Raw genomic sequence first — 25,714 nt, forward strand, 5'->3', positions numbered from 1 at the left:
TGTCACCAACATGACGGTCATTTTCAATGCCACCATCTTTGATTCAACTTCAATTTTTTCCAATAGAAAGGTAAGTGTGTAATATACCAAACTGGCAGATAAGTTGATAAGAACCACAATAGCGTGCTCACAGCGGAAGTATCGTGTGAAGGACGGCTTCCACTGACTACAATGGAAGCAGTCTGCGCGTTTTTTCACGGCAATTAGAGCATGCTGCAGTTTTTCACGCTACGGAATTCCGCAGCATGAACATTGAGCTGTTAAGTTCAATAGAACCCAATAGCTGCAGGATAATGTCGCAGATTTCCGCTGCGTTTCACGCGGCAGAGATCTGGCTGTGTGCATTAGCCCATAGTCAGAGTAAGATCACATGACCCCCCTGAGAAGGACTCCAGAAAGGACCACTGGGAGCCTTGGCAACACTCTGCTCACAGCACTGACGTGTGAACGTAGAATTCCTGCATGTTGGCAGCGTGGCTTACAGGTTACTGTAGCAGCGTGTAAACCACGCTCGTCTAAATGCTCCCTTAGGGCGCTTTTACACGACAGTTTTTATGTTCAGTTTTTTGTAAGCCAAAACCAGGAGTGGAGAGAAAGTATGGTGGAAAGATTTGCATGTCTTCAATATTTTGGACCCACTCCTGGTTTTGGCTCACAAAAAACTGAACATAAAAACTGTCGCGTAACAGCGCCCTTAACTATGCAGTATAAATTAAATGATGCATTTTTTCCCTGCATGTTGGTACAATTATGACAATACCAAAATTATATTTTTTTTAAGGTTTTTTCCACTTTTGCACAATAAACTCCCCTTTCTTGTAAATTATTGTTTTTTTGCTACGCTGGATTCAAAGTCTTAATGGATCTTTTTTTGCCGTGCAGGATAATAGTGTATTCAATTACAGATGTGGCAATACCAAATATTTTGTTTATTTAGGGGGGAAAGTGGGCAAAATAGGTTTTCTTTATGGCTATTGTTATACTTTTTTTTTTTACAATTTTAATTATTTTTTTGTCCCTATAGGGAACTTGAACCCGTGATCATATGATCATTATGGTAACACATTGCAGCACATCTTTACTGCATTGTATTATCACTACTACTAGCAATCATACCATGGCAGACCCTGACATCAAGCAGTGGCATTGATTGGCATGGCAACTAGAGATGAAACGTACTTGTTTAGGGCGATTTCGCAATTGAGCACTGCTTTTTTCGAGTAACTGGCTACTCGGGCGAAAAGGGGGGCGCTGGGGTTGAGCGGGGGGTTGCAGAGGGGAGTCGGGGGGGGGGGGGGGGGAGAGCTGCCCCGTTCCCCACTACTACCCCCGGCGACCCTCGAATCTTTTCGCCCGAGTAGTCAGTTACTCGAAGAAAGTGGTACATGATTGTGAAATCACCCTAAACGAGTACGTTCGCCCATCTCTAATGGCAACTCATCGACCCTCCCGATGGAATCACAGCGGGCCAATGACGTAAATTTGTGCTATGAAATATGGAAACCATGGCTTCCCCTTTGGAGTGCCTCCTAGGCAAATATGGCCAAAATATTAAATTGGAATTCCATTCGAAAGATCTGTGCATCTACTTAGCTGGCCTCCCCATGATGTTACAAGAAGGACGGCAGAGGTGCGGCTTTAAGAGGCTTTAAAACTAAAGGGTGTTCCTTCCCATTGTCGGATCCAGGAGTTGCACCTGACGCAGGACTGTTCATTTTTCCGCATGCTCTTCGCAGTCAGGACTAATTAAATCATGACATAAACTGGTGTTTATTATTTTGCTCCTTGCGTGTATTTGTATGTCCCTTACCCTTTTGCTAGACCGTGCCTGGATGCGACTTAGGCTCCATGTTTCACGAGTGCATGATCCTGGGAGATGGGAATAAGTCAACCCTATGGTCTTCCCTTGGCTGCCTTTCGTCCCAGATTGATGACCATTGGTACGTCTATGACTCTGCTACCATGACATGCATGTGCTATATAAATGAAGATGATTATTATATACAGGCAATACCATGCCTGTCCTGGTTTGCTTTTAGCTAAGGAGAATAGTATAAAGTACATTACATATGGTTGTTAGATTGTATCATTCCTACATTGCTACATTGTATCGTTGTTACGTTGCTAACTAACTTAAGAAAAGTACATTGAATTGGGTTTACTACAAAGTATTGTACCAAGTGCACAGAGTATTATATATACCATCGATCATTAATTATACTGTTATCTATGCCATGGTTATTTCCCATATTGATTGATGATTTAGTACAACCAAAATGCTATTAATGCAAAATACAGTACATCAGACTTTAGCGATGGACTGAAGAAATAGTTTGAGGTTCATCATAAAATATCCCCCTGCAGTCCATTACAGCTTTAGTACGGATATTCCCACATGGCTATAAAGTCTTTCTTTAACTGCGGTTTTATTCCTTTAAGAGATATGAATGAATTCAGATTAAACATGCAAATGAAAAATGTATAGGCAGGAAGATGACAAGTGATGAAAAAAGGTCTGAAAGATTCAGCGGATTAATGAAGATTTATGACAAGTGCCCGGGGTCAATATAGGAAGCGCTGAACCAATGTCAAGGCTTCTCCATGTGGCCGGGCCATCTGGTTTTAGAAACAAAAACAGCTGAGATTGGCCTCTCAAGTGGAAAAAGGCAAAGAGAAAATGATCGAATAGATATAGGAGACTGTATGTGTATATACACTGCTTAAAAAATATAAGAAAGCACTTGAATTGCACATCGGATCTTGTTGAATAAAATATTCGAGTTGAAAATCCTTATTGATATATATATATATATTAGTGAAATCTATTGAAATCAAAAATTATGTTTCAGTGAGCAATGGAAACCAAGATCATCAACCAACAGAAAGTTGGTGTATAGTGTGGATAGCGCTGGAGCCGCGGGTGTAGTAGCCATGCAGATCACTAGAGTAGTCAGGTTAGCCATGAGTCGTTGTTGGGAAGTCTTGGTTGCAGTACAAATGAAGGAGACGGGAAGCCTAGTTAGATGGAAAGCTTGATGTCAGCAACAGGAGGTCTCTGTTTGCAGTACAAATGGATGAGGCAAAAAGTGTAGTCAGATGGAAAGCCAGAGGTCAGCCACAAGTAATCACGGTTTGCAGGTTTAGGAGATGACACTTAAACAAGGCAATGGGGCACAATTATCTCGCAAGGAGCTGGGGGAAGGGCCAGTCTTTTATAGAAAGTCCTAATTGGAAGCAAGAAAGGGCCAGGACAGGGAGGCAGGAATTAGGCTAACAGGAACTTGTCCAAAGACCTGGATGACTCAACAGGAAGAGCCACCAGTCTGGTAACAGGAGGTCTTTGGTTCAAGTCCTGATAGTTGGCTTACAAATCAGAATTGGTGAATGCCAATCAAGCGCACAGAACTGTACATTGAGCACGAGTCCCACTACAGGTTTCGTCAGAAACATGCAATGGTCCACTAGAGGTCATTTTGTAGAGCTCTGGCTCCTATTCCCGATGTTGTGTCGATGTCCTACTGCCCTGTGTAGCTCTCCAACACATAAAGATACCACCTGTTGGGAGACATACCAGATACCTTCCTGTGATGCCACATATGAATGGGATTGCTAATTGGACTGCAGGTAGCACCTCATGTACCAGTCATGACAAGCACACCAGCATAATGCAGAACTAGAGAAGAATTATTCAGGAAGTAGACTGGAGAGGAATTGTCTCCAGTCCCTTTTTGGGGTTGTCCTAATTAGACAGATTGATATTCCTGAAGTGTTAGTGACTTGGGGTTATACTGCGATGTTAACAGGGTTGTACCAAAATTGACTTTTATCACCATAGGATAGGGGTCAAAAGTCTGATTGGCAGTGTCTCACCACTGAGACCCCCATTTTTCCCCAAAAGGGGTTCCATGTCCTTCTATCTTCTTCACTGCAGGCTCAATGTACCCTTTGTATTAAGAAGCAGATTGAATTGAGCAGGAATAACAATTCAATGGGCTTGATGGAAATAGAGTTCCTTGGGCATCTCTAGCAGTTCCATTGAAGATAAATGGTGCAGCACCGCACGTGTGCGACCACCGCTCCATTCAATCTCCTCCTCACTGCAAAGGGTGCAGAAAGCCTGCAGTGAGGAGGAAAGGAGGACACAGGACCATTCTTTGGATCAATGGGGTCTTACTGGTGAGACCCCCATCAATTAGACTTTTATCACCTGTTGTATGGTTAGGTCATAAAAGTCATTTCTGGTACAACCTCTTTACATGTTCCCCAAATAGTTTTGAGTGGTATATAATATTTAATCCTCTTAAACATACTGAAGTTAAGTCTAATTCAATTCTCTCTCCTTAATGAGAACTTCAAATTATCTTTAAGGAAATCATGCCTGTCCTCCTTACATGGTCTAGAACCCAACATCACATCTCATCATGACTCAGGACAGCCTCCAGCACACTCCAGTTATTGCCAACTGCATGTTTCTCAAGCTGTGATATAAGCTGGCGCTATTCCTATCAGCCGTGCATTTATGCAGAAGGAACATATCTCTCTAATCAATGGCCACCGTCACATACAGCCTAAAAGTGGTTAAAGGCGGAAATGTTAATCCAGTGAACCACATCATCTAGTCTAAGAATATTATAAAGGAGGCAAAGGCTTAAAGGAGTCTTCCCATCTTGGCTTTTCTTAGCTGGGATGAGAGACTGATGCCGTGGTTACCAGCCGAGCGTTGCTTCCTTAACTCTCATTTAAGTGTATAGGAGCTTCAGAAACCGTGTTACACACTGTACTACGCTGTTACCATAGCTCCTATTCACTTAAATGAGAGTTACACAAACCGTGCTCAGCTGAAGCTCTTAGCTCCTTCCGACAAGTGGTCAGGCAGATTTCTTTAATCCCTTCCCTCCATATGGCGTAACGGTACGTCATGGCAGCGGGGTACTTCCCGCAACTGGACGTACCCTTAAGTCATGAGGATAGCGTGAGATCATAACCGATCTCGCACTATCCGGTAGCAGGAGCCGACCGTCACTGATAGCCAGCCCGCCGCTGCAAGAGTGGGGGTGCATCGGTGATGTGCCCCCTGCTGTTAACCCCTTCCCTCCTGTGATCTATGAAGATCGTGGCATGGGAAGGGATCACAGAGGGAGCACGCTCCTTCTGTGATGTCATCAGGCTCTCTCGATGTAATCACAGAGAGCCTGGCTGGTTGCCATGGTAACAGGACGCCACCTACAGGCGTCCTGTATTACCATTGCCTATCGCTGCAATTGGTGCTATGGTGTAAGTCCCCGAGAGGGAAACAAATGGGGTAATAAAAAGATCAAAATAATGTACAAAAAATAAAAATGTAAAAGAGAAATTTTTTTTAAAGAAACCCTTTTTGGGGCTTTTTCTCATATTAGCATACAAAAAAATCCCACATACTTGGTATTGTCATGTCCATAACGACACATAAAATAAATTGAATATGCTTTTTATCCTGCATGGCAAAAAGCGTAAAAAAAATGCAATTAGGCCTCGGTCACACGGGCGTTTTTTGCCGCGATTTGCGGATCGCATGACGGATGCGCATCCGCAAATCACGTGACCGGGGGCGAAAAGTCGCTGGAAAAATCTGCTCCTAGCCGAGTTTCCTTTGAAACGGGCCTGAGCAGTGGAGCGCTGTCCAGCCCATTGAATTCAATGGAGCCGGCAATACAGCCGGCTCCATTGAAAGCAATGGGCTGCCGGCGATCGCAGGATGAATTTTCGGGAAGGGCTTAAAAATAAAAGCCCTTCCCTGAAAATAATCCAAAAATGTGTAAAAATAAAAAAATATATATACACTCACCTTGTCCCTGCAGACGGAGTTCAGCCGCGGCCGGCAGTTCTCCTGAACTGCTGTGAGTAGTATTCAGCAGGTGTGGATTTAAAATCCCCGCCTGCTGAATGGGCTGCCTCTGATTGGTCACAGCCCTCACCAATCAGAGGCAGCTCTCACTCACCCATTCACCCACGCCCGGCCACGGCTGAACTCCGTCTGCAGGGACAAGGTGAGTATATATTTTTTTATTTTTACACATTTTTGGATGATTTTCAGGGAAGGGCTTATATTTTTAAGCCCTTCCCAAAAATTCATCCTGCGATCGCCGGCAGCAGATTGCTTTCAATGGAGCCGGCTGTATTGCCAGCTCCATTGAATTCAATGGGTGAACATCGTTCTTCTCTGCCACAGCTGTTACAGCTGTAGCAGAGGAGAATGATTTGTCTACTATATGTTCTCAATGGGGTCGGCGCTGCTGCTGCCGGCCCCATTGAGCGCATATAGAGAAGACCAGGAATCGCAGATCGCAGATAGGCGCGATCTGCGATTTCTGTTCTATAATTTATCGGACAAGCGCATAAAAAGCGCTCATGTGTCCGATACCATTGCAAAGTAATGGTTCTATAAAATCGCCGATCGCATGCACAAATCGCTCGAAAAATTGCCCGTGTGACCGAGGCCTAAAAGTGATCAAAAAAGCTGTATGTACCCCAAAATAGTACCAATAAAAACTACAGCTCGTCTCACAAAAAATAAGCCCTCACAGAGCTCCATCCATGGAAAAATAAAAAAGTTTTCAGACTTTGAATGAAGTGATTTAGGAAAAGAAGATTTACAAAAAAAGAGTTTATTGCAGAAAAGTGGAAAAACCTAAAAAAAAAAGAATTTTCTTATTGTTGTTATCGTACCGACCCGCAGAAAAAAATGTATTGTGTCATTTATGCTGCATAAAATAACGCTTAAAAAAAAGCAAAAAACTACGGCAGAATTGATGCGTTTTCTCTCCCTGCTATCAAAAAAATAAGTTTTACAACATAGTCTATGTACTCAAAAATGGTACTGATAAAAACTACAGTTCGCCACGCAAAAATCAAGCCCTTATACGACCGCATGCATGTAAAAATAAAAAAGTTATGGGTTTTGAAAAATGGAGATTAAAATCTGCCAAAAATCGTTGCGTTCTTAAGCCCAAAATAGGCCATGTCCTTAAGGGGTTAATGTAGTAGACATGGCCTATGCACTGAACAGCCACTTTTTAGAGCCATCAGCCTTCTCTCGATTGGAACTTCCATGTATGGAAATCCCTGTGACCATGGAATGAAGCATAAAATCACATGACAAGTTTTCTGTGGATCAGTTTCAATATAAATCCACATTAGATGGGAAAATCCAGCAATTTGAATGACTTCCAATGAGGTTTGGTCATCAGTGTTAGGTTAGCAAGACTAGGATTTCACTGCCAATCGTGAGGTTTTCTCATGTCACGATGTGGAGAGTATACGAAGAATGGTGTGCTCAAGCAAAACAGACAGTTAAAGAGAAACCTATGGATGGAAACAACGCATCATGGAAAGGGGTCAGAGGAGGATGTCAGGAATTGTTCTGACCAACAGGAGCTGCACAGTCAAGAGCAGCCGAATACAACACCGATGCTCCACCGAATGTACAACTTGACGTTTCTTAACACAGATGGGCTATAACATCAAATGACCAGTTTCCCTCCTCATTCAAACATACTATCATATCCCCACTGCTTAAAAAAAAAAACAAAAAAAAAAAAAACTCTTGACTCGACCGATGCTGGCAACTACTGACCCATCTCAAATCTCCCCTACATCCCCAAACTATTAGAACGCCTGGTTTACTTTCACCTTATAAGCCCTCTCTCAGAACGCTTTCTTCTTGACCCCCTACAGTCTGGCTTCCGCACTGTAACTTGCCAGAAACCGCCCCGACTAAAGTGTCAAACCACCCGACTGCTATGTCAAGGAGAGACTGCTCCCTACGGATCCTCCTCAGTCTCTCTGGAGCATTTCACACTGTTGAGCTCAAACTCCTCCTCAGTATGCTTCGCTCCATTGGCCTAAAGAACACTGCTCTCTCCTGGTTCTCCTCCTATCTATCTGACTGCTCATTCAACATATCCCTTACATGCTCTACCTTCTCTCCCCTTCCCTTTGCTGTAGGGGTCCCCCAGGGCTCGGTCCTCCTCTTCTCCATCTACACAGCCCCTATTTGACAAACTATCAAGAGATTAAACTCCATAAAAGAGATTTACTCCAAAGTGGTGTGGGGGTGATGGTGTTCGTTGCGCTTTTGAAACTGGCGGCACGCAGTATTCCTAGATGAGATGAGGCTTTTATGCCGGCTGAAATTAGCTGCGTGACTGTAGTGCAGATTTTGATGCAGTTTTGACACAGAAATTCTGCAGATTTGCATAATTTTCCACTGCAGAAAATCCACAGCATTGTCACCACACAGGAACAGACCAGAAAGGGTCAATTTATTAAAATAACATTATTAATTTTGTACAGTGAACGTAATCAGAAAGAAAACACAATGCCAGAATTTAGCTTTTTTTTTAATCGCCCTGTCTCCACGTAAATGAAGTACAAAGATCAAAAAGTCATACGTACCCCAATAAAAACTACAGATCACCCCATCAAAAACAAGCCCTTGTGTAACCATGTTGCCGGAAAAACAAAAAAGTTATGATTTTTTGAAAGTTCGGATATCGGAACTGCAGAATGTGAGCATCACTGACCGTTGATCATGAAAGGGTTAATGCTGCAGCTGCAGCAGCTATATTAGGGAAACGGCTTGCACCTTAATCATACAGTGCTGATAATTATGGCCACTAAGACCTCTCTCCTTTCTTTTTTCCCAGAGTCACCTACAGCAGTTTAAGCTGTAAAACTATGAAAAGCATCAAGTCCAAGTTCCATCATGCATGTGAGTAACTGACTATAAATTATTGGTAAATGACCTAATTTTCATAGCTCAGTGTATTGTAATGTGGATATCCCATGATTTCATGTAACAAAGACCACACAATCCTCTGCACTCTTTGTTTAAAAAAAAAAGCATCTGGAAGAAGTAGTCATTCTGCTGCAAAACTCTGCATGCGGTTCCATCTCAGGCAGATATACAAATGATGAGAGTTGTGGTGATTAGATGAATGACCTTGTCACCGGAGACCCTAAAAGTGCTTCCCCCCTTGGCCTATAAGAGGCTCTCGGAGGCTCCGTGTGTGCAGTGACCTCTTCTTCCGCTTGTGTAGAGTTTGTTGACCACTAGACGCCTCTACGACGCAGAGAAAAGATTTCACCCCATTACCAGAGTCTGCGAGGGGTGCATTATTGGAATTTGAGAAGTGGATGGTTGAATTGGCAAAATTGCCACCAGCTGGGCCGTTCTGACCAGACTGTAAGAAGTGTTGGGAGCAGTAGATGTCTGAGGGCACACAAGGTGACCAGGCTCAGGATGCCCCCGACAGACCAGTAGAGAGGAGCATCTGACCAGATGTAAGAGCTGTTGGGGCCAGTAGATGTCTGAGAGCACACAAGGTGACCAGGCTCAGGATGCCCCCAACAGACCACCAGTAGAGAGGAGCATCTGACCAGACTGTAAGAGCTGTTGGGGCCAGTAGATGTCTGAGGGCACACAAGGTGACCGGCTCAGGGTGCCCCTTATAGACCACCAGTAGAGAGGAGCATCTGACCAGACTGTAAGAGCTGTTGGGGCCAGTAGATGTCTGAGGGCACACAAGGTGACTGGGCTCAGGATGCCCCCGACAGACCACCAGTAGAGAGGAGCATCTGACCAGACTGTAAGAGCTGTTGGGGCCAGTAGATGTCTGAGGGCACACAAGGTGACTGGGCTCAGGACGCCCCCGACAGACCACCAGTAGAGAGGAGTGTCTGATCGTCTGACAAGCATGAGCAGCTCCAACTGTTTCATTGTCCGCCATCCAGAAACAGCTGGCACCATCATCACAAACCCTTGTGACTGTTGGAACTATTTCCAGGTTCTTGTGCAGCGCCCCAGACCTAGGAGGTGTTTAAGCAGCGGGGTATAGATAAGATGGATATCATGATGACTCTTCTGTTCCTCCTGGCAGGGTGGAAAAGATGCCAGCAGGGGCGTAACTATAGAGGATGCAGGAGATGCGGTTGCACCTGGGCCCAGGAGCCTTAGGGGGACCATAAGGCCTCTCTTCTCCATATAGGGAACCCAGTACTATGAGTAAAGCATTATAGTTGGGGGCCGTGTTACAAGTTTTGCATCGGGGCCTAGGAGCTTCAAGTTACGCCTCTGGATGCCAGGGTCTAGGGTCTAATTCCATTCCGGACAAAAATCCTAAATATAAAAAGTTGATAATTAAACAATAATGCGGGTAGTAGTCCTTGTCCCTGAAGCGTTAGTGTGGTACCTCAGTGGAGTAATTTGGTGATGAGAAGAGACTGCAGGCAACAGACGTTAGATGATGAAACAACTTTTAACCATCTATTTGCAGGCAGAGAGTACTTGGGGTTGCAGTGATGACATTAATTGCAGTAAATTCACTTGAGTAGATGACACTTTAAGTGACATTTCATAGACATTGATTAACCCTGTATATCCCTCAGGGACCTAATGTTAACCTCTTAAGGACATGGCCTATTTTGGACTTAAGGACACAACGATTTTGGGGGGATTTTCATTTCCAGTTTTCAAGAGCCATACATTTTCTATTTGTCTATCGACACAGCCATAGGAGGGCTTGTTTTTTGCGTGGCAGAGTATATTTTTTATTGGTATCATTTTTGGGTGCGTATAATGTATTGTAAAACTTTTATTTATTTTTTGAGAGCAGGGAGAGAAAACACATCAATTCTGGCATTGTTTTTTATTTTTTATTTTTTTTACAGCGTCAAACAGCACAAAATGACAATACATTTTTTCTGCTGATCGGTACGATTACAACGATACCAAAAACATTATGTTTTTTCCATTTTTGCACAATAAAACCCCTTTTTTTTGGATATTTTAATTATTTTTGCATCGTTGCTTTCAAATGCGTATAACTTATTTTCCATAGAAAGAGCTCTTTGAGGGCGTGTTTGTTGCATCATGGCCCATAGTTTTTATTTGTATCATTTTACACTATTTAAGGTTTTTTTTTTTTAAAACAATTCATGTCCCCATAAGGAACTTGTACCAGAACACTTATGATCGTTATGGTAACGCATTGCTGGACCTATGTTATAGCAATCATAGGCACTGGTAAAGCAGGACGGCTGTAGCTGCCATCCTGTTGCCATGACAAGCAGTCGGCCTCCGTGGTTACATTGAGGGGGTCTGATGAAGTCAGAGGGAGCGCCCTCCCTCTATAAACACTTTACATGCCGCAATCTACATAGATCATGGTGTTAAGGGGTTAGCAGCGGGGGTCGTTGTCCTGATGCACCCCCACTGTTGCAGTGGGAGACTGGCTATCAGTAACAGCCGGCTCTCGCTGCCGGATGCCGCAGGATCTCTTCAGATCCCACAAGATCCTCATGACATAAGGTTACATCATGTTGCCCTAAGTACCAACCTGCCATAACGTAACCTTACATCCTGTGGAGGAAAAGGGTTAAAAACATTACATTTGCAAAATTCCTGTTTTTCTCCCTGGCTCTGAATATCCCTTGCTGACTTGATTTCCTCTTCTGGCTTTCTCCCTCTCTATTTCTCTCCTTCGTCATTTGTTCTTTCTAACAATTCCGGTTGTGTTAGTACTCACACTTTTGATGTCCTAGCTCCCCACCGCACTGACTGTTAGTCAAGACGGTCTCCTTCAGACTCTTCTGAGCTGGCTGGAATTTCTCAGAAGACTTTGTAAAGATGTTTGCCTTGTTCCTCCCCGGTCTCTATCTCTAGAGACTGTCTTCTGTGAGCTATCTGCAGGACTAGACTGCCTAACGCAGCCCACTCAAAAAAGTACCTTTTATGCTTCTCTTCTCCACCAATCCTAAACTAGGGGAAAGCTCTATTCAATCCCAGCACTAGCTAGGGGTGACTGACAGTTATTAGAGCAGGTTAAGGTGTATTCTGCTCAGTCATATAGTGTTAGGTGGTAGGAACATCAAAAGGTAACCCACTATTGACCATATAAAGCCAAATACACATAATTTAACATTATGAAAGATACATACACACCATTTAAATTAACTAACAATAGCAGCCCTGTGGGACCTCAACTCTGGGGTACTACACTTGGTGGAACTAGGTTGTCTTCAGCAATGAATCCAGGTTTAATTTTGGTACTGATTACAGCCATGTTTGTATCTGGACACCTAGAGATGAGCACCTCAATTTTGCCTTTGCTGTGGAGTGGCACACTGCCCCCCTGCTGGTGTGATTGTCTGGGGGCCATCGCATACGACATTTGGTTCCCCCTAGTAGTGGTATAAGGGACAACAACAGCTCAGAGATATGTTCAGGACATCCTGCAGCCACACGTGTTCTTCTCATGGCGGCTTCCAAGAGGCAGCAGGATAATGCTCGGCCGCACACACAAGGGGGTCACAGGAGCCCCCACAACATTGTCACACTTCCATTACCTGCTTGGTCACCAGATTTGCCACAGAATACCATTCAGAACCAACATCCCGTATACAAGCTAGAGGCATCACCATAGGGCACAAGAGCCTCCATGCATACGCGCCCGTGTGACTGAGCCCTCACAATGCTACCAAATTTATTTTTACCACCGGATTTCTTTCTATGTTGCTGAGCTACAGCATTTTTACATTTCCGCTTGTGTAGCTGTGCAAGGATTTGAAGGGGGGGGGGGGGGGGGGGGGGTTGTAATTAAATTATTCTGGTTGAGCTTCTTTTTTTAGACAATTGCATTAATTTTAGTACTGCCCATTCAGATACAGAGATAATAATGTGTCCTTTTTTTTATTATTTTTGTGTTTTAATAAACTATTCTGTAGAAAAAAAAAGTTTTTGTATTCTTTCTATAAAACTACATAGGCGTTGTGGTCAGAGTTGACCACAGCACATGAGGGGTTAAACAGCTGGGTAATATAACCAATAAACTGCCTAATTATGTGCATAGGAGTAATTAGATGAGCAAGTGCTCTTCTTAATGGGGGGGGGGGGCATATTTCCCCCTCCCTTGGGGACATTTGAAATTTTACAGGAATCTGTCATTCTCCTCTTCCTCTATAGTGTCTGCTCATTCACTGTTGTTGACCCCTCTCTCTCCTGCGAACAGGCTGAAGTGACAGCTGTACATTTAGTAAAAGCAGCTCCCACTTTAACTGCTTTATCTCCATTTAGAACAGTGATTTTGATCTTGTTTTAAAGAGAAAAATCCATCTTCCTAAAAAAAAAAAAACAAAAGCTTCTTTATTAGAAAAATATTAAAAACCACGAATAGTAAAAGATCAGCACTTGCCCTGATGCCCACACGCCGTACACTCTCCAAATCAGTAAATCTTCTGGATCACAGCATAGTGATCAGAACAAACTCCAAGTTAATGCTTACCCAAAACAAACACAAACAAATGCTCATATACAAAGCAGAGCAGAGGGAACTGGAGCGCCCCATGTGCACAGAGAAGCAAACTACATGCTATCAATAACTATATAAGCTATGTTAAAGAAGATAAAGATGGATAGCGCTCCAAAAAATGGATAAGACGTGGTTGTCAAAAAATACAGAGAATATACGTAAATAAATATGGGGCAATCGTATGCAGAAGGTAACTCACCCCGTGACGCCGGGCCCGTCTGTGGGGTGCCCGTGCGTCAATATCCAAGATGGCGTGTCAATCCAGAAAGAAATTCCTCGCACCGGTCTCACGAGACATCCTGAGGAGAGCGTCTTGGTTGCTCCCGGCGATGAAAAAACCACCACGGGATAGGGATAGATCAATGTGAAAAACAGAAAATTAACCAGCGCTCCGGTGCTTTGGAAAATGGCAGATGATGCAAGGTAGTGCAAACGAGGTGTATATGATGTGGATGTTACTTACTTCGCAGGGGTGCTAGTGGTTAAGCACCCCTGAATCCAAGGTAGCAGGCAGAATTCAGAAGGTATATATAGTAATTCCTTTTTATTGCGACGCGTTTCGGCCGTTATATCGGCCTTTCTCAAGCATGTTGGGATGGCGTGTTTGTGGGGAAACCGATGACATAGAAAAACATCCTTCACTATATAGAAGTAGTTAATAATTCCTCAAGCTGTCAGGAGTAGCATTTAGTGCAGAACCAGAGAGGACTTGTTTAGCACTCAGTTTTACGGCTATACATATCGTATACCATCCTGAAGAAGAGTCTGTGACGACTTGAAATATGTTTTAACAGTTTGTATACCTTAATACAGTCCTTGAAAATGAATGGAGGAAGAGTCTTCTCTAGTTCTACACCAAACAGGGGCGTAACTATAGAGGATACAGGGGATGCGGTCGCACCCAGGAGCTTTAGGGGGCCCATAAGGCCTCTCTTCTCCATATAGGGAGCCCAATACTATTAATAAAACATTATAATTAGGGGCGTGTTACACATTTTACATTGGGGGCCAGGAGCTTTAACCCTTTCCAATCCAATGTTGGGCCTGCCCCGACATCATCATTTTCCTCCACAACTCCGATATCGGGACAGGCCCGACACTGCAGTGCAGGAGTGCATCTGCACCCGATCATCAGACACATCGGGTGCAGATGCACTCCTGCACTGGTCCTCATCGAGGACCCCCGAGGAGAAGGCGGAAAGGGGTTTTAACCCTTTCTGCCTTCTCCTTTACACATTATATAGCGCTCAATTAGCGCTATGTAATGCATAGAGATTCCGGCCGGTGATCATGTGACCGCCGGTGTTACCTGACCCCCGGCGGTCACATGAACGCAGAGCCGGGAGCCTGCACCATGGGAGGACCTGCTTACCTGACCAGTGTCTTGCACATTCTCCTTCTGTCTCCCGGCCCGGCGATCATGTGACCGCCAGGTGCCACCTGACCCCAGCGGTCACATGATCGCCAAGCCGGGAGGCAAAAGGAGAATGCGGAAGACGCCGGACAGGTAAGCAGGTCCCTCCCTGCACCCTCCTGAACTCTGTCAGTTCAGGAGGGTGCAGGGAAAATGTATTTTTTCTCATCCATTCTCCCCAGCTCCAATTTATTTGGAGCTGGGGAGAATGGGTGAGAAAAAATAAATGGATTGTAAAAGGTTAAGTTACGCCTCTGACACCAAATGTTACTCTGAGTCCTGATTGAACAATTATTCCTCTATTTACCCATGGATCGACTGATTAGTTTGAGTAGCCAGCAGCAACCAAGAGCCTTCATATAGTGGTGTGTGATATACAACACTACAGGATGAGCATACATCTGTCGCCGGGGGTCTACACATTCTGCACCTCTCATTTCTCTGTTGCATCTGCTTCTCAAGACCTATTATCTTCTAGTACATGCTTTCCTAACCACATTTCATTCATGTCCCCAATGAATAAATCTATCAGTCAGAAGAGCAGCTGACCTTTCCGGCTAAATGAATTCTGAATTATTCATCCTCAGCGTCGCAGATTGACAATAGTGCAAATCTCAATTTACTGCTAGTAGATGGCAGCTGGCAATATATACAGTTAATATAATAATCAACACTAAGTGGTGATTGACTAATCCTGCGCTTCCTATAAAGCCTCATATGCTACTGTTTATCTACTAATTACACCATAAATATGCAACTTCATTAACTTCTACACCGGGTAGAAATTACAGCATCACGTTTAAACTTTGAGATTGCTCATATGTGTTTAATAGTGACGAGAAAACTTGTGAAAAGTTCGGTTCAATCCAAAGTAGTTTAAACCGAACCGGAAGTTCAGCAAAACCCTTAAAAGTTGTGCATAGCATTAGGAGCCATAAAAGCCCTGTATAACACTCAGAATGTTATACAAGGCTTTTTCGGCTGATTTTAGACAGTGTTATACACCAGTGTTAAGGACTAGAGATGAGCGAACGTACTCGTCCGAGCTTGATATTCGTGCGAATATTAGGGTGTTCGGGATGCTCGTTACTCGTAACGAGTACCACGCGGTGTTCCGGTTACTTTCAGTTTCCTCTGAGACGTTAGCGCGCTTTTCTGGCCAATTGAAAGACAGGGAAGGCATTACAACTTCCCCCTGTGACGTTCAAGCCCTATACCACCCCCCTGCTGTGAGTGGCTGGGGCGATCAGATGTCACCCGAGTATAAAAGTCGGCCCCTCCCGCGGCTCGCCTCAGATTCCGTGTGAGTTAGCTAAGGGACAGTGCTGTTCTATTGGAGTTGCTGTAGGGAGAGTGTTTGTAGTGAGTGTAGGCTTCAAGAACCCCAACGGTTCTTCTTAGGGCCACATCTACGTGTGTGCAGGCTGCTGTTAGCAGTGGAGAAATTTTTTTTTTCTCTCAAAATCGGCAGTGCAGAGCATTGCACCCAGTATTAGGGACAGAAGTGGTGCTTAGGCAGGGAGAGTGTTAGGAGTGAGTGTAGCCTTCAAGAACCTCAACGGTCTTTTCTAGGGCCACATTTAACTGTGTGGAGTACTGTGCAGGCTGCTGTTAGCTGTGTTGCTTTTTTTTTTTCTCAAAATCGGCGGTGCAGAGCATTGCACCCTGCATTGATACTACAGGCACAGAATTGTGTAGGCAGGGCCACAACACAGTTATTAGTCATTGAATAGACGCAGTGGGCCTTTTCTTTTTTAACAAAAGGGAAAAAAGTATATTTGCCCTGCCTCTGTCAGTCCTAAGGGCTCTGGGTACGTGTGTGCTGCGTGGAGAACCTAAAAAAATCAGACGCAACCAGCTACGGTTGAGTGCAGCCTTGCGCCAATTTCTTTCCTGCCTTGGAAATACCTGCTCTGCCACAGTTAATAACTCTGCAACAGTAAAGTTCTGTGACACTTTTGCAGGGCCGCAACACAGTTATTAAACTTATTATTCATTCACTAGAGGCAGTGGGCCTTTCCTTTTTAAAAAAAGTTAAAAAATTATATTTGGCCTGCAGGCTTGCGCCAATTTCTTTCCTGCCTGTGAAATCAAATCACTGGTAATACAGCATGCTGAGGGGTAGGGGTAGGCCTAGAGGACGTAGACGCGGCCGAGGACGCGTAGGCCCAAGTGAGGGTGTGGGCACAGGCCGAGCTCCTGATCCAGGTGTCGCAGCCGACTGCTGCGCGATTAGGAGAGAGGCACGTTTCTGGCGTCCCCACATTCATCGCCCAATTAATGGGTCCACGCGGGAGACCTTTATTAGAAAATGAGCAGTGTGAGCAGGTCCTGTCCTGGATGGCAGAAAGTGCTTCGAGCAACCTATCATCCAGCCACAGTTCTGCGCCGTCCACTGCTGCAAATCCGAATCCTCTGTCTGCTGCTCCTCCTTCCTCCCAGCCTCCTCACTCCACTACAATGACACATGCTCAGGAGCGGGAAGACTCCCAGGAACTGTTCTCGGGCCCCTGCTCAGATTGGGCAGCAGTGGTTCCTCTCCCACCAGAGGAGTTTATCGTCACTGATGCCCAACCATTGGAAAGTTCCCGGGGTCCGGGGGATGAGGCTGGGGACTTCCGCAAACTATCTCAATAACTCTGTGGGTGAGGAGGATGATGACAATGAGACACAGTTGTCTTGCAGTGAGGTAGTAGTAAGGGCAGTAAGTCCGAGGGAGGAGCGCACAGAGGATTCGGAGGAAGAGCAGCAGGACGATGAGGTGACTGACCCCACCTGGTGTGCAACGCCTACACAGGACAGGTCTTCAGAGGGGGAGGCACGGGCAGCAGCAGGGCAGGTTGCAAGAGGCAGTGCGATGGCCAGGGGTAGAGGCAGGGCCAGACCGATTAATCCACCAACTGTTTCCCAAAGCGCACCCTCGCGCCATGCCACCCTGCAGAGGCCGAGGTGCTCTAAGGTCTGGTAGTTTTTCACAGAGACGCCTGACGACCGACGAACAGTGGTGTGCAACCTTTGTCGCGCCAAGATCAGCCGGGGAGCCACCACCAACAGCCTCACCACCACCAGCATGCGCAGACATATGATGGCCAAGCACCCCACAAGGTGGGACGAAGGCCGTTCACCGCCTCCGGTTTGCACCGCTGCCTCTCCCCCTGTGCCCCAACCTGCCACTGAGATGCAACCCCCCTCTCAGGACACAGGCACTACCGTCTCATGGCCTGCACCTACACCCTCACCTCCGCTGTCCTCGGCCCCATCCACCAATGTCTCGCACCGCACAGTCCAGCCGTCGCTAGCGCAAGTGTTGGAGCGCAAGCGCAAGTACGCCGCCACGCACCCGCACGCTCAATCATTAACCGTCCACATAGCCAAATTTATCAGCCTTGAAATGCTGCCGTATAGAGTTGTGGAAACGGAGGCTTTCAAAGCTATGATGGCGGCGGCCCCGCGCTACTCAGTTCCCAGTCGCCACTACTTTTCCCGATGTGCCGTCCCAGCCCTGCACGACCACGTCTCCCGCAACATTGTACGCGCCCTCACCAATGCGGTTAGTGGCAAGGTCCACTTAACTACGGACACGTGGACAAGCACAGGCGGGCAGGGCCACTACATCTCCCTGACGGCACATTGGGTGAATTTAGTGGAGGCTGGGACAGAGTCAGAGCCTGGGACCGCTCACATCCTACCCACCCCCAGAATTGCGGGCCACAGCTCGGTGGTGGTATGTTCGGCGGTGTATGCTTCCTCCACTAAAGCACCCTCCTCCTCCTCCTCCTCCTCAACCTCTGTCTCGCAATCTAGATGTGTCAGCAGCAGCAGGACGTCGCCAGCAGTCGGTGTCGCGCAGCGTGGCAGCACAGCGGTGGGCAAGCGTCAGCAGGCCATGCTGAAACTACTCAGCTTAGGAGATAGGAGGCACACGGCCCACGAACTGCTGCAGGGTCTGACAGAGCAGACCGACCGCTGGCTTGCGCCGCTGAGCCTTCAACCGGGCATGGTCGTGTGTGACAACGGCCGTAACCTGGTGGCGGCTCTGCAGCTCGGCAGCCTCACACACGTGCCATGCCTGGCCCACGTCTTTAATTTGGTGGTTCAGTGCTTTCTGAAAAGCTACCCACGCTTGTCAGACCAGCTCGTAAAGGTGCGCCGGCTCTGCGCACATTTCCGCAAGTCCCACACGGACGCTGCCACCCTGCGCACCCTGCAACATCGCTTTAATCTGCCAGTGCACCGACTGCTGTGCGACGTGCCCACACGGTGGAACTCTACGCTCCACATGTTGGCCAGGCTCTATGAGCAGCGTAGAGCTATCGTGGAATACCAACTCCAACATGGGCGGCGCAGTGGGAGTCAGCCTCCTCAATTCTTTTCAGAAGAGTGGGCCTGGTTGGCAGACATCTGCCAGGTCCTTGGAAACTTTGAGGAGTCTACCCAGGTGGTGAGCGGCGATGCTGCAATCATTAGCGTCACCATTCCTCTGCTATGCATCTTGAGAAGTTCCCTGCAAACCATAAAGGCAGCCGCTTTGCGCTCGGAAACGGAGGCGGGGGAAGACAGTATGTCGCTGGATAGTCAGAGCACCCTCCTGTCTATATCTCAGCGCATTCAGGAGGAGGAGGAGGAGGAGGAGGAGGAGGAGGAGGGGGAAGAGACAGCTTGGCCCACTGCTGACGGTGCCCCTGCTGCTTGCCTGTCATCCTTTCAGCGTGTATGGCCTGAGGAGGATGAGGAGGAGGAGGATCCTGAAAGTGATCTTCCTAGTGAAGACAGCCATGTGTTGCGTACGGGTACCCTGGCACACATGGCTGACTTCATGTTAGGATGCCTTTCTCGTGACCCTCGCGTTGCACGCATTCTGGCCACTACAGATTACTGGGTGTACACACTGCTCGACCCACGCTATAAGGAGAACCTTCCCAGTCTCATTCCCGAAGAGGAAAGGGGTTCGAGAGTGTTGCTATACCACAGGACCCTGGCGGACAAGCTGATGGTAAAATTCCCATCCGACAGCGCTAGTGGCAGAAGGCGCAGTTCCGAGGGCCAGGTAGCAGGGGAGGTGCGGAGATCGAGCAGCATGTACAGCCCAGGCAGTGCAACAGTCTTTAAGGGCCTGGACAGCTTTATGGCTCCCCACCAAGACTGTGTCACCGCTCCCCAGTCAAGGCTGAGTCGGCGGGAGCACTGTAAAAGGATGGTGAGGGAGTACGTAGCGGATCGCACGACCGTCCTCCATGACGCCTCTGCCACCTACAACTACTGGGTGTCGAAGCTGGACACGTGGCCTGAACTAGCGCTGTATGCCCTGGAGGTGCTTGCTTGTCCTGCGGCTAGCGTCTTGTCGGAGAGGGTGTTTAGTGCGGCTGGGGGAATCATCACAGATAAGCGTACCCGCCTGTCAACCGACAGTGCCGACAGGCTAACAGTCATCAAGATGAACAAAGCCTGGATTTCCCCAGACTTCTCTTCTCCACCAGCGGACAGCAGCGATACCTAAGCAATACGTAGGCTGCACCCGCGGATGGAACCATCGTTCTCTCTCACCATCCAAAACGGGGACATTTCTGCTTCATCAATCTGTGTCTAATATTCCTCCTCCTCCTCCTGCTCCTCCTCCTGAAACCTCACGTAATCACGCTGAACGGGCAATTTTTCTTAGGGCCACAAGGCTCACTCATCTAATTTTTCTAAACAATTTTTATATGTTTCAATGCTCTTAAAAGCGTTGAAACTTTAACTTGAACCAATTTTTCGTTAAACTGGGCTGCCTCCAGGCCTAGTTACCACTTAAGCCACATTAACCAAAGCGATTCACCTGCCATCTTGGTTGGGCATGGCCAATTTTTACTAAGGTACATTAGTACTGTTGGTACACCAATTTTTTGGGGCCCTCACCTACAGTGTAATCATAGCAATTTGTATGTTCTTCGCCTGCACTCATGGTACAGAAGTGTGTGCGGGGTTGGCCTACACTTTAGCTACATAAATGTAACTTGGGCCTTGGCTATACTAAGGCTACTGAAATGGAACTAAGACTGCGCTCCCGCTATACTGCTGCTTCGGAATTGTTACTGGGGCCTGTCTTGAGTGCTACTATTGCTGACATGGAACGAGGACTGCGCTCCCGCTATAATGCTGCTAGTGATATGTTAGTGGGGCCTGTCCTAATGCTACGGCTGAAATGTTACGAATTATGGGCTCTGCCTATACCGCTGCTAATGGTATGTCTCTGGGGTGTGGAAACAGAGGCTTCCCAAAGACATGATGGCGGCGAGGCCATTTCCCACCACCGCGGTTAGTGTTAAGGTGCATATAACCACGGACACGTAGTGCCTCAAAAACATCCCCCGCCATGGCCCACTTAATCCTGGCCACATTCCGAAAACCAACAAAATAAAACCGCGCTACTAGGTCCGCAGTCACCACCACATTACCACCAACGCGCTTACTGTTAAGGTACATATTACCAGTCTGACTGGGGCATGCAGACACCTTTACAGAATGAATAGTGTGTGGCACATAGGTTCCCCATTGCTATGCCCACGTGTGCAGCTCCTGATGGCGGTGGCACAGGATTCTATTTCTTATTGCTTCTGTACAGCATTGTGGGCTATCGCCCCGCCCCTTTTAAAGAGGGTCGCTGCCTAGCCGTGCCAACCCCTCTGCAGTGTGTGCCTGCGGTCCCTCGTCATGGCAGACGCACTTCTAAATAGACATGAGGGTGGTGTGGCATGAGGGCAGCTGAAGGCTGCGCAGGGACACTTTGGTGTGCGCTGTGGGGGGGAGGGGGGGGTGGTTGGTCAGCATGTAACCCAGGAGAAGTGGCAGCGGAGTGTCATCCAGGCAGTGATTGTGCTTTGTTGTAGCTAGTGTGGTGCTTAGCAAAGGTATGCCATGCTAATGAGGGCTTTTCAGAAGTAAAAGTTTTTGGGAGGGGGGGGGGGGGGGGCACTATTGACGCTATTGTCGCTTAATAGTGGGACCTGTGAACTTGAGATGCAGCCCAACACGTAGCCCCTCGCCTGCCCTATCCGTTGCTGTGTCGTTCCCATCACTTTCTTGAATTGCCCAGATTTTCACACATGAAAACCTTAGCGAGCATCGGCGAAATACAAAAATGCTCGGGTCGCCCATTGACTTCAATAGGGTTCGTTATTCGAAACGAACCCTCGAGCATCGCGAAAAGTTTGTCCCGAGTAACGAGCACCCGAGCATTTTGGTGCTCGCTCATCTCTAATAAGGACTCATGTTGAATGAATCATAGAATGGTAGAGTTGGAAGGGACCTCCAGGGTCATCGGGTCCAACACCCTGCTCAGTGCAGGATTCACTAAATCATCCCAGACAGATATTTGTCCAGACTTTGTTTGAACACTTCCATTGAAGGAGAACTCACCACCTCCCTTAGTAATCTGTTCCACTCACTGATCACCCTCACTGTCAGAAAGTTTTTTTTCAAATATCTAATTTGTATCTTCTCCCTTTCAGTTTCATCCCATTCAGTTTGAACTAAACCAGTAGAACCCTACTTTGGGTAGAACTTTGCTAAAAGCCTGGTTTGGGTTCATCCTCTAAAGTCCATATTTCCCCCTCCCCTAGGGACATATGAAGTTGCACAGGGATCTGTCATTCTCCTCTCCCTTTTTACTGTCTGCTCATCACCCTGTTATCCCCTCTTCTCTGCACAGGTTAAAGTGCCAGCTGTACATTTAGTACATGCAACTCCCACTCGGTCTGCTTTATCTCCAGCTAGAACAGGACTACAACAGTACTTTTGGTCTCGTTTTAAAGCCAAGACTCATTTTTAAAAGAGGATTAAAATTGAGCTGGTCAGAGATAGAACTCTTAGACTAGTATCCCACCCAACCCCATTCGGGCAAAACAGTTATGTAATTAAATGTCTATGGGACTGACAAAGACAGCTGACTACAATGCTTAGCTGTTTTCAGCAATCCTATAGATTGAATGCAGTGGCAATGTTCATCCTTGACCAATACTCTATTCAAAATCCTTCTCACTGAGGTCATACGTTGAGGAGGAACAGGGGACTTGGACCCTTGTTTTAGTAATTAGTGGGGCTTCCAATGACCATAGAGTATATTTATCCTAGATAAATGTTGTGTGGGGGAAAAAGAATAATATATATATATATATATATATATATATATATATGCTGATGTACCCGGCTTCGCCCTAGTTAATTTGGTACTGGTGTTTATCTGGTGTTCACACGGAAAATCTTATGAAGTCGTGGTTCCTTTAGAGATACCGAGAAAAAAAATATGTTCACCATTTTGCATAGTTCTCTGTGTTACCCAGGAAACACCACGGGGAGGTAGCCATGCGACGTTTCCTTTATAAAAAATGACATCGGGAAGTGAGAGAATTAGATTCCGTACGTAAATTATGGACGAGAATTCTTTTGCGCTTTTTGGGATTTCAAGCCCTGCGTCCAGAAAGCAATGCTCTGCCAGGGACCAGGAGGGAGCGACATCCTGCAGCAGCGCCGTAGACCGCCGGGGGATGTGAGTAATGAATTTTATTCTTTGCTCTGCTGTGTTCCCGGCGTATAAGGTGACAGTTGGGGGGGTTGTCTTATACGCCCCGTCGCCTTATATGCCAGTATATACGGTATATATTTTTATTGTAACACATTTCTGGATGAATTGCAGGGAAGGGCTTCTATATTTAAGCTCTTCCCGACAATTCATCCCGCGATCGCCGGCAGCCCATTGCTTTCAGTGGAACCTGCTGTATTGCCGGCTCCATTGAATTCAATGGGCAAACATCGTTCTTCTCTGCCACAGCTGTTACAGCTTAATCTTTACTGTAGCTAGAAGCATTGGCCAACAAAGCTACTTTTAGCTTATTAATCTAGACATCGCATGACCATTTTATTAGAATCCCCATCTAGTAGCTCATTGAGCCTTCTTTGGCCTTCAAGTTACAATAATTCATCATAGTGCATATTCCATTAGGTGATGAAGTCATTCTACAGAAATATGGTACCTATGTCTCGGAAGTTTCTTGTAGTTGCCACAAATTAGATGGAGGCACTGACCTGTTCTGAAGAGCTGACAGGAAGGGGTCATCGATTCATGCTGCTTGTGCCAAATTCTGACCCTCCTATCAGCACGGTCAGAATGATTCCTGACAAATATCAGTAGATGGGCAGCAGCACACTCTAAATAAACCACGATGTGGGGGAGCCTTTACAAAAGCAAATGCAAGGACTTCAATGCTGGGTCCGGACTTATTGACTCCAAAAGGACATCATGTATTTGGGGTGAAGTCAGCTCTCCGGGATTCCTCTTAAATAGATAAAAATCTTTTATTCCTCCATATAGAGCTGCGACGTTTCGACCTTTAAAAGGGCTTTATCAAGCATGCAGCACATTTAAAAACCACATACATATGTATTGAACCTACACCAATCATCAGCCAACACCCATTATACATAAACTACAAAAACATGGTTCAAGGAGTGGCTCTCCGTTAATCAGGTATCGCCATCTAGCATGATATGTCATATTTACATACCTCCATAAGCATATGTCATCAAGACTCCCCTATCAGGTGCATGATAAAGCCGAGTGGGGTCAAATCTTGCATAGTAACCACCTTCACACAAACTTTCTACAGTAAAATACCTATACTCGTTTCTAAATCTAGATGTCATAATGATCTAGAAGTGATGATCTCCGAACCCTTTCGGTAATGAGTTATTTCAGTCCACGGATCTCCTCTTGCTGGATGTTCTTCCTTGATCACACCATTCTCTGTATACTCTCCACACCGTTACAAGGGTAAAAAACCCACGCGGTTGGCAGTGAAATCCCGGCCCTGGCTAGTCCAGCACCGATGACCAGACCTCGTTGGAAGTCGCTCTGATCCTTGGATTTTCCCATCTTAATGTGGATTCACACTGAAACTGATCCAGGGAAAACTTGTCACATGATTTTATGCCGCACTCTGTGGTCACATCTCTAATTTCCAGACAGGGAAGTGCCAGTCGTAAGAGGGCCGGGGTCTCTAATAAGGTGCTTATTTAGGGTATATATTAAAGGCAAAATCTTTGCCTGCTTCACAACTCATTGAACTTACCATTTGCCAATCATGTTGTACCCACTTTTTCTTGTGGCACTTTGAAAACAATGTAACAATATTTACATTATATAATTTTACCGCTAAGGATTATATTGTAACATTAAACAAAATGTAAAGCAAAGTATAAGTTCAAGCAAGACTAAGTTTAAGGGAGAAGAGGAGCCTGCTGGTAATAAAGGCCGTTACCTGGCACGCTTCCCAAAATACCACCATTTAGATGACAGATTTATAACTAAGGATGTGGTTTCCTCCCTGTCACTTATTCCCACAGCAGCTCATACACAGATATTAACAATTCATAGTTTTGTAAAAGTAAAAGATTATTAATGGAAGATGCATCCGGAAACACAGAAGGGTCATGAATAAATGTATTAACCTTTCTTAAATCTAACCTTAGGAGCGAAATATCGATTTTTGACCAAGTCCACTGGTTTTTAAAGGGGTTACCCTCAAGAGCCGTAGCCTCTTCAGTCAGCTGATTAGTGGGGTTAACCTCATGTTGAAAATACTGGGGGAAATAGATAGATAGATTTATTTTTTGGCTATCTCTTTCAGATCTATCTCTCCATCTATATATATAAAGACGAAAGCCCTCAAAGACTCACTGACTGACTCACTCACTGACTGACTGACTCGCCAAAAGTTCTCCAACTTCCCGATGTCGTAGAAACATGAAATTTGGCACACGCATAGATTAGCTCTAAAATAGGAAAAGTAATTGGGTCCCAACTCCATTATTCAATTCTATGCGCAAAAGAATTAGCGTCCAAATTTTACGTACGGAATCTAATTCTCACTTCCCGATGTCATAGAAACAGGAAATTTGGCACGAGCATTGATTATGTCAT

The 25,714-nt window shown here is 46.0% G+C and overlaps 1 protein-coding gene across 1 annotated transcript in view; it reads left to right on the forward strand.

Annotated features, from left to right (window-relative positions):
• HTR1F (5-hydroxytryptamine receptor 1F) overlaps window positions 1-25,714 on the forward strand; it is a 223,240-nt gene that overhangs the window by 120,172 nt on the left and 77,354 nt on the right. Inside the window, exon 2 of the mRNA XM_066599147.1 lies at window positions 8,685-8,749. The gene's annotated coding sequence lies outside the window, so the exon portion shown is untranslated. The remainder of the gene's footprint in view (window positions 1-8,684; window positions 8,750-25,714) is intronic.

This window comes from Eleutherodactylus coqui, chromosome 4 (genome assembly GCF_035609145.1).
Source record: "Eleutherodactylus coqui strain aEleCoq1 chromosome 4, aEleCoq1.hap1, whole genome shotgun sequence".
Lineage (NCBI taxonomy): Eukaryota > Metazoa > Chordata > Amphibia > Anura > Eleutherodactylidae > Eleutherodactylus > Eleutherodactylus coqui.